The sequence below is a fragment of the Triticum aestivum genome, chromosome 1D, assembly GCF_018294505.1.
Source record: "Triticum aestivum cultivar Chinese Spring chromosome 1D, IWGSC CS RefSeq v2.1, whole genome shotgun sequence".
In the NCBI taxonomy this organism is placed as follows: domain Eukaryota; kingdom Viridiplantae; phylum Streptophyta; class Magnoliopsida; order Poales; family Poaceae; genus Triticum; species Triticum aestivum.
In genome coordinates, this window is record NC_057796.1 from 293,540,750 (window position 1) to 293,551,191 (window position 10,442).

The window sequence follows — 10,442 nt, forward strand, 5'->3', positions numbered from 1 at the left end:
CATTTATGATTAACCCCCCTCGCAAGCATCCGCAACTACGAAATAAGTATTAAGATAAAATCTGACCATAGCATTAAACATATGGATCCAAACCATCCCCTTACGGAATAGCGCATAAACTAGGGTTTAAGCCTCTGTCACTCTAGCAACCCATCATCTAATAACTACTCCACAATGCATTCCTTTAGGCACAAAGATGGTGAAGTGTCATGTAGTCGACATTCACATAACACCACTAAGGGAATCACAACATACATATCATCAAAATATCGAACACATATCAAATTCACATGATTACTTGCAACATGACTTCTCATGTGTCCTCAAGAACAAAAGTAACTAGTCACACAACATGTTCATGCTCAAGATCAGAGGAGTAATAAATATCATAATGGATCTGAACATATAATCTTCCACCAAATAAACTGTCTAGCATCAACTACAAGATGTAATCAACACTACTAGTCACCCACAGGTAGCAATCTGAGGTTTTGATACAAATATTGAACACAAGAGATGAGATAGGGTTTGAGATGAGATGGTGTTGTTGAAGATGTTGATGAAGATTGGACTCCCAAAGATGAGAGGGTTGTTTGTGATGAGGATGGCTTCGATTTCCCCCTCCGGGGGGGGGGGGGGAGTTCCCTTGGCGGAATTGCTCCGCCGGAGGGGAAAAGTGCTCCTATCCAAGTTCCACATCGAGATGGCGGCACTCTGTCCCGAAAGTCCTCTCCTTATTTTTTCAAGGTCAAAAGACCTCATATACCAGAAGATGGGCACCAGAGGTGGGCCTGGGCCCCCACTACCCACCAGGGCGCGCTTGGAGGGGGTGGCGCGCCTTGGTGCCTAGTGGGCACCTGGGTGGCCCCCTCCGATAGTTCTTTTTTCTAGTATTTTTATATATTCCAAAATAATTCTCCATGAAATTTTAGCTCACTTGGAGATGTGCATAATAGGTATCTCTGACATAGCTTTTTCAGGTCCATAATTCCAGCTGTCGGCATTCTCCCTCTGTAAACCTTGCATATTATGAGAGAAGGCATTAGAATTACTCCACAAAGTGTTATATTGCATAAAAACACTATAAATAATAGTAGGAAAACATGATGCAAAATGGACGTATCGACTTCCCCAAGCTTAGACCTTGCTTGTCCTCAAGCGGAAGCCGATATCGAAAATCATGTCCACATGTTTAGAGAGAGAGGTGTCGATAAAAAAAATACTGACATAGTAGCATCATGCTTATTATTATAACAACAATAAACTTTATCATAAAACTTCTCACGAGCAAGTAACAATTCATCACAACATCGAAGTATGAAGCATAAACTTTATTGAAAACAAACAAACTATGTTCTCAGTCAACTTTGCAATTACAATTCATCATTTCACGAAGGGTCTCGTATCGGAGCCTTTTGGCAAGTCCACATACTTAACCATCATTTAGTCTTCTATGATTGCTAACACTCACATCACATATATGAGCAAAAAGTTTCAACCTAACACATAGAAAGATAGGGGCTTATAGCTTCGCCTCCCAACTTATTCATCTCAAGGGTGATGTCAACAATAATAACTCATGATCACTCATATCCAACTGGATAATATGTGCCTAGATCTTTCCCCACCACATGATGCTTGCAAAAGAGAAAATAAAAAGTAATGGAGAAGAATATTTTGACTCTTGCATAAAAAGTAAATACATAAAAGTAAAGGATAGGCAGTTCGCAGAGGGAAGCAGAGGTTGTCATGCGATTTTTTGTTTTGTATGCACAATCTCTTAATGCAAAAGAACGTCACGTTATATTGCCCCTTATAATAGCAACCTTTATTATGCAGTCTGTCGCTTTTATTACTTTGCCATCACAAGTTCGTACAACACTTATTTTCCCTTACACCAAAAGGTCAAACACATTTAGAAGCAATTTTTATTGCCTTATGCACCAATGACAACTTACTTGAAGGATCTTACTCAATCCACAGGTAGGTATGGTGGAATCTCAAAAAATGGATTTGGGTTTAAGGGTTTTGGATGCACAAGTAGTATCTCTACTTAGTGCGGATTTTTGGCTAGCAAAGATATTGAGAAAGCACCACATGTTAGAGGATCTATGACAATATAACTTCTATGTGAATATGAACAATCATAAATCATTATGTTGTCTTCCTTGTCCAACGTCAACAATTCGGCATAAAATATTTAATGGGGGCTCACAATCATAAAACATGTCCAAGATGGTATATTAGCATGTGAATATGCTCTTCCCTTATTAATTCTTTCATGAATTGCATCATTGACCAATGCTATGTTTGTCAACTTTCAATAAATTTTACCACTTATACTTTTACTTATGTGGTGTCATTACTTACCATAAGATTAGCATATGATCTTTTTATCATTTCCTTTATTTTGAAAAAAAAGAAAAAAGCAAAAACTCAAACTAATCTTTATTATATAGCTCTCAATTACATAGATAGATAGATCACGAAACTAGCACTCGAAAATGATCATACTAAACTTTATTCAACTAAATCACGAAATAACTAGGGATCGAACTAAGATAGGTAAAGGTAATAAAAAGTGATGGTGATACGATACCGGGGCATCTCCCCCAAGCTTGGCACAAGCCAAGGGGAGTGCCCATACCCGTGTGCTAAAGTCTCCTTCTTTGGTAATTATGGTGGTGTTGAGGTAGTAGCTTCACACTTCAGCATCAATAGGTACTCCAATCTACGACTGATACTCCAGAGGGCGATGTTCTGCTCTTCCAACAAAATAATTTCACAAGATATTTATTTTGAACACGAATCGTCTCGAAATCCCTAAAGGCTTCAATTTCAGTAGGGGTGAGATGGTTGTAGTATGGTTGAAGGATATCTTCTTCTTCCTCATCTTGCCCTATTAGCATGGCTTTCCCCCCTTCTTGAGCTTGATCCCTCGTAACTTCCTTGACCTTGTCCTCCTTAGTGGCTTCTTTTGGTTCCTCTCTTTTTACTTACATCTTCAGCAGCCAAGCATCTTCTTCTACATTCTTGGAGGAGGGAGAAGGCATGATGCCTGGCTTGATAGATCTGACAGAAAAACAACACGAAATAAGAACCGAGGATATTTCAGCGATGCGGTGGTCAATACATTTGGGGGAGTATATAAAAAAATTATCTTGGGAAACAAGTATACTAAAGGAAAACATAGTCGAGAAGGTGTCCGAGGGGCCGACTACCCACCAGGGCGCGCTAGGTGGGGCAGGCATGCACTGGTGCCTAGTGGGCACCTGGATTGCCTTCCTGGTTGTTTCTTATTTTCCTATTTTTTCTAATATTCCAAAAATAACAAAAAATATTTTTGCGGAATTTTTGGAGTCCGTTTACTTAACGTATCATGTACCTCTTCCTTTTTAGGGATCTAGAGTGTTCTGGAAGGTCTCTTTTATGTATTCCTTCGGTGTCATGGTTTGAATAATATTTGTTTCAACATTAATAGGTTCGTGTACCTGAGATATAGTGCTTAATTCTTTGTCCATTGACCACCTTCGGATTTAGTGCCTTCGGCGTTATTGATCTTAATAGCTCCAGAGCAATAAACTTCTTCGATTATATATGGACCTTCCCATTTGGAAGGAAGTTTTCCTGAAAAATTTCTAAACGAGAATTGTATAATAGAACATATTCACCAACTTTGAATTCTCACTTTTGGATTCTTTTGTCGCGCCATCTTTTAACTTTTTCTTTAAATAGTTTGACGTTCTCATAGGCTTGGGTTCTCCATTCATCTAGTGAGCTAATATCAAATAACCTCTTTTCACCGACAAGTTTGAAGTCATAGTTAAGTTCTTTAATTGCCCAATATGCTTTGTGTTCTAACTCAAGAGGTAGATACAAGCTTTTCCCTAAACCATTTTGTATGGAGACATACCCATAGGATTTTTATAAGCTATTCTATAGGCCCAAAGTGCATTATCAAGCTTCTTAGACCAATTCTTTCGGGACCTATTGACAATTTTTTGTAATATTAATTTTATTTCTCTATTGCTAAGTTCAACTTGACCACTAGCTTGAGGATGATAGGGTGATGCAATTCTGTGGTTGACATCATATTTAGCAAGCAATTTGCTGAAAGCATCATGAATAAAATGTGAACCACCATTAGTCATTAACTATCTAGGGACTTCAAACCTCGGGAAGATAACTTCTTTAAGCATTTTAATGGAGGTGTTATGATCAATACTGCTAGTTGGAATATCTTCTACACACTTAGTGACATAACCAACAACAACCAAAATATGTGTATACCCATTAGAGGAAGGAAAAGGTACCATATAATCAAAGCCCCAAACATCAAATGGTTCAATAACAAGTGAATAATTCATAGGCATTTCCTGAAGCTTACCAATATTAGCAATTCTTTGACATTCATCACAGGATAACGCAAACTTACAAGCATCTTTAAAAAGAGTAGGCCAATAAAAACCTGACTGTAATACGTTATATGCAGTACTATCTCCCGCATGATGCTCTCCATTAGCTTCGGAGTGACATTTCCATAGGATTTGTTCCTGTTCATGCTCAGGTATACAACGTCTGAAAATACCACCTACTCCTTTATAAATATGTGGGTCATCCCAAAAGTAATGTCTTAAGTCATAGACGAATTTTTTTCTATTGTTGGTATGTGAAACTAGGTGATATAAATTTAGCAACTATATAATTATCATAGTCAGGATACCAAGGAGTATTATGAGAAGCATTTATGATAGCTAGTTTTTCATCACGAAAGCTATCATCAATAGGTAGTGGGTCATCAAGAATATTTTCTAACCTAGACAAGTTATCAGCTATGGGGTTCTCAGCACCCTTCCTATTAGTGATGTGCAAGTCAAATTCTTGTAGCAAACGAACCCACCTAATGAGTCTAGGTTTAGCATATTTCTTTTCCATAAGATAATTAATAGCAGCATGATCAGTGTGAACAATTATCTTAGAATCAACAATGTAAGATCTGAATTTATCACAGGCACACACAACTGCTAAAAATTCTTTTTCACTAGTAGCATAATTTTGTTGGGCACTGTCTATAGTTTTACTAGCATAATGTATAACATTTATTTTTTATCAACTCTTTGTCCTAGAACAGTACCAACAACATAATCACTAGCATCACACATAGTTCGAAAGGTCAGTTCCAATCAGGTGGTTGAAAAATAGGTGCAGAAGTTAAGGCTTTCTTAGGTGTTTCAAAGGCTTCTACACAATCATCATAAAAAACAAATGGAACATCCTTTTGTAAAAGATTAGTAAGAGGCCTAGAAATTTTAGAGAAGTCTTCAATAAACCTCCTATAGAAACCAACATGACCAAGGAAACTACAAATACCTTTAATGTCTTTATGACATGGCATTTTCTCAATTGCATCAACTTTAGCTTTATCCACCTCAATACCTCATTCAGAAATTTTATGCCCCAAGATAATACCTTCATTTACCATAAAGTGGCACTTCTCCCAATTCAAGACAAGATTAGTTTGTTCACATCTCTGCAAAACTCGATCAAGGTTGCTTAAGAAATCATCAAAAGAAGTTCCGTAAACGGAGAAATCATCCATGAAAACCACAACAATCTTTTCACAAAAGTCAGAGAATATAGCAGTCATACATCTTTGAAAGGTAGAAGGTGCATTGCATAAACCAAAAGGCATACGCCTATAAGCATAAGTTCAAAAAGGGCAAGCAAAAGTAGTTTTCTCTTGATCAGGTTGTGATACAGGTATTTGAGAGAAACCAGAATATCCATCAAGAAAGCAAAAGTGAGTATGCTTAGATAGTCATTCTAGCATTTGATCGATAAAAGGCAGAGGGTAATTATCCTTTCTGGTGGCTTTATTTAATTTTTTAAAATCAATTACCATTCTATAACTAGTAACAATTCTTTGTGGGATAAGTTCATTTTTGTCATTAGGAACCACAGTAATACCTCCCTTTTTAGGGACACAATGAATAGGACTTACCCATCTGCTATCAGCTATAGGATAAATTATACCTGCTTCCAAAAGCTTTAGTATTTCAGTTCTTACCACTTCCTTCATCTTAGGATTTAATCGACATTGATGATCAACAACTGGTTTAGCATCAGGTTCCATATTAATCTTGTGCTGACAGACAGTGGGACTAATGCCCTTAAGATCATCAAGAGTATATCCAATGGCAGAATGGTGCTTCCTCGGAGTTTTTAGTTATCTTTTCTCTTCATACGCTGTAAAGTTAGCACTAATAATAACAAGAAATATCCTTTTCTCATCAAGATAAGCATATTTCAAAGTGTCAGGCAATTGATTTAATTGAAATACAGGATCACCTTTAGGTGGAGGAGGACCTCCTAGAATTTCAAGAGGTAAATTGTGTTTAAGGATAAGTTGTTATTCAAAGAATATTTTATCTATTTCATTTCCTTCATTCAAGTGCATATCATTTTCATGGTCGAGCAAATATTGTTCTAATGGATCAGTAGGAGGTACGACAATAGAAGCAAGACCAATTATTTCATCCTTACTAGGCAATTCATTATTATGAGGCTGCCTACAAAAGTTAGAGAAATTAAACTCATGAGACACATCACCAAAGTTAACATTGATGGTTTCTTTCTTGCAATCTATCTTAGCATTAATAGTGTTCAAGAAAGGTCTACCAAAGATAATGGGACAAAAGTCATCTTGTGAGGAACCAAGAACTAGAAAATCAGTAGGGTATTTATTTTTCCACACAAGAGTTCAACATCTCTAACAATCTCAAGTGGTGTGATAGTATCTCTATTAGCAAGTTTAATAGTGACATCAATATCTTCTATTTCAGCAGGTGATATATCATTCATAATTTCTTGGTAAAGAGTAAACGGAATAGCACTAACACTAGCACCCATATCACATAAGCCATGGTAACAATGATCTCCTATTTTAATGAGACAATGGGCATGCCAACAACAGGTTTATTTTTATCTTTAGAATCGGGTTTAGCAATTCTAGCAGCTTCAGCACATAAGTAAATAACATGCCCATCAATATTATCGACCAAGAGATCTTTAACCATAGAAATACTAGGTTCTACCTTAATTTGTTCAGAGGGTCTATGTGCTCCAATATTGCTTTTGTTAACCACAGTTGAAACCTTAGCATGTTCCTTAATCCTAACAGGGAAATGTCGTTTTTCAATATAAGCAGTAGGCACAACTGGATCAACATTATAAATGATAGTCTCATCCTTAACTATAATTGGTTCTTTAATTTCTTTTTTAATAGGAGGATGATATTTAAACCACTTTTCTTTAGGGAGATCAACATGAGTAGCAAATGATTCACAAAAAGAGGCCACTATCTTAGAGTCAAGTCCATATTTAGTGCTAAACTTGTGAAAAGCATCGGTATTCACAAAGGATTTAACACAATTAAACTCAAGCTTAATACCTGACTCTTTACCTTTGTCGAGTTCCCAATCTTCAGAGTTGCATTTAATTCTTTCCAAAAGGTCCCACCTGAATTCAATAGTCTTCTTCATAAAAGAACGAGTATAAGAAGTATCGAGCATGGATTGATCATCACGAGAAAGTCGAGCATAAAAATTTTGTATAATAATTTCTCTTGAGTGATCATGATTTGGGCATGAATATAACATTGATTTAAACCTCCCCCAAGCTAGAGCGATACTTTCTACTTCACATAGCCTATACCATGTCAACGATTTTCCCCCCAAAGATAAAGGGAAGACCTTCTTCTTGACTTCTTCTCTGGGTAAAATTCCAAGCTTAAACAATCAACAAATTTCATCCACATGTATCAAATGCATATCACGATGTTTTGTTCCATCTCCCGCATAAGGATCAGCTAGCAGTTGTTCTATCATACCTGAAGGAATTTCATAACTAATATTTTCAATAGGTGCAGTAGGTTGAGGAGCAACTCTTTGTGTTTCCGGTCGAGGTGAAGATACCCCGAACAAACCCCTCAAAGTATTGTTTTCCATAGTAACAAGTGACAGTAAATTTTAGCACGTAGTATAAGTTTTTCCTTACCAATTTCCACTTACCAAGAGCCCTTCACTCCCCGCAACAGTGCCAAAAAAGAGTCTTGATGACCCACAAGTATAGGGTATCAATCATAGTCCTTTTGATAAGTAAGAGTGTTGAACCCAACAAGGAGCAGAAGGAAATGGCAAGTGGTTTTCTGCAAGGTAATTTCTGCAAGCACTACAAAAAAAGACACATCCATGACATTTTGGCCCAAACGAAAAGTTTTTCTGTCATGGTTATGACACTTCTATGATGATAATTGTGACAAAAACATGTATCATCGTAGATGTGGTGGGCTCCTACTTCTATGACAAAAAAATCATGACAGACAATGGGCTTTTCATCCTGGGCGGGCCGGGGACGCACTTGCATGACATTCTTTGGGTCGTCCATGGCCTAAAAAGTCGTGGTAGAAGTGAGGGCGAGGAAATTTTCGTGAAGTTGCCGGTTACGGTGGGTGGTCGGGGCCGAGCATGTAGTGTGGTTTGCGTGTTTCTCTCATACGTAGGCGCGTGTGTGTGCGAGGCGTTGGCTCTAACTGAACCCGAGGGAGAGGCGTTTGCTTACTGAACCCGAGTGATCCCATGCTGCTACGTACTGAAGCCGATCGATCTATCCCTTCACTGCTAACTGAACCCGACTGACTCCTTCGCTGCTAACATAACCTGATCGATCACTGCTGCTACTTACTGAAGCTGATCGAACCCCCGTGCGAGACGTAGCTAGCCGGTTGGGTTGCCTCTGGTTGAACAGTGCCCATTGCTGCCGCGCGCGTGATGCATAGAACGAGTCAAGACGTGGTGAGTCGAGCCAGTTAGGTTGGGTGTGGATGAACAGTTCACAGTGGGGGTTGGTTGAACAGGACCCTGTCCGTGTGTAGGCAGTTGCCGCTGGATGAACAGGACCTCATGGTAGTACGCGGTTGCCGTTGGATGAACATGACCCCGAGGAGGCCGCCACACACCCCAGCCGGTTGGGGGTGGATGAACAGGACCCCGTGGAGGTTGGTTGAACTGTAGCTGGTGGAGGCTGGTTGAACAGTAGCCCATGGATGAACAGTGGATGCTGCAGGCTGGAGACGGTGGATGAATAGCGGCAGGTGGAGGCTAAAGGAAGTCGACGATCGATGAACGGTAGCCCGTGGAGTCCCATTTTGCGGTACGCCACACCCCTCCCGATGAACAGGACCCTATTTCGACCGTAGGAGGTCGAAGAGAAGTCCGTTTCCTCCATTTTGCGGTACGCCAGACCCCTCTCGATCAACAGGACCCCATTTCAACCATAGGAGCTCGAACAGAAGTCTGTTTCCTCCGTTTTGTGGTACGCCAAACCCTTCCCGATGAACAGGATCCCGTTTCGACGTAGGTGGTCGAACAGAAGGTCGTTTCCTCCATAGTGCGGTACGCTAGACCCCGTTTCGGTTGTTCCATCCAAGCCGGTTGGCTCCCGTTGAATAGGACGCATTCCAACCCAGCCGATTGGCTGCCGATGAACAGGACGTCGTCGTTGTACACGTTCGAGACCATGCCCGTATGTATGTATGTAGCCGTATTTACTTTCTTGCAACGTGGTTGTACATACGTGTACACGATTTAGACATGACTACCTCAACTGCTACGTCACACGTGTCGCTCCTTGCTCGGCCATGGTTCATCCTAGCAGAGAGACCGATCGACCAGTATGTACATACACGTTCGCGACCAGAGACACAACCCCTATGTACGGTTCAATTGGGTGGGTCCCAGCTGTCAGGGAGGATAAGGAGGCACTTCCTTGCGTGCGAAGATATAGCTGATGGGTCCTAGCTGTCAGGGGGAGGAACCAATTTTTCCCGTAATAAGGACACACTTCCTTGCGTGCAAAGATGTAGCTGGTGGGTCCCAGCTGTTAGGGGGAGAAAACATTATTTTTCAGCGCAAAAAGGATGCAGTTGATGCATGCGTCCATGGGCATGGTGCATCCCCACTGTTAGCCTCTCGATGTACAGTCGTCTTCCGATGACTCCCGTTTGTTGACCACGTTGACCACACCGTGCCGAGCGCACCAAGGTCGGTGGACGACGGTGAGGCTCCAGATTGGAACAACCCGGAGATGGGGAAGACGCGGCAGTGGAGTCGCAGATGGAGAGGAGTGGGAAACTTGATTGGTTTGGATGTGGGGTGGGCCTACACTCGGCAGAGAATAACAGGAGGTGCGAAGGAGTGGAGTGATGGCTTGGCTGTCGGTGCGGTAGCGTTTCGCTGCGAGGCGTGCGAAATAGCGCCGCTGGACGCTGAAGGCTAGAGCAGGCGGTGCCGGCAGCGCTGGAGGAAGAAGGCGAGAGATTGAAGAAGAATGTCGGTTGTTGGATATAAATCCAACGCCTTGCTTAGGCTTCGACCTTTGTATTT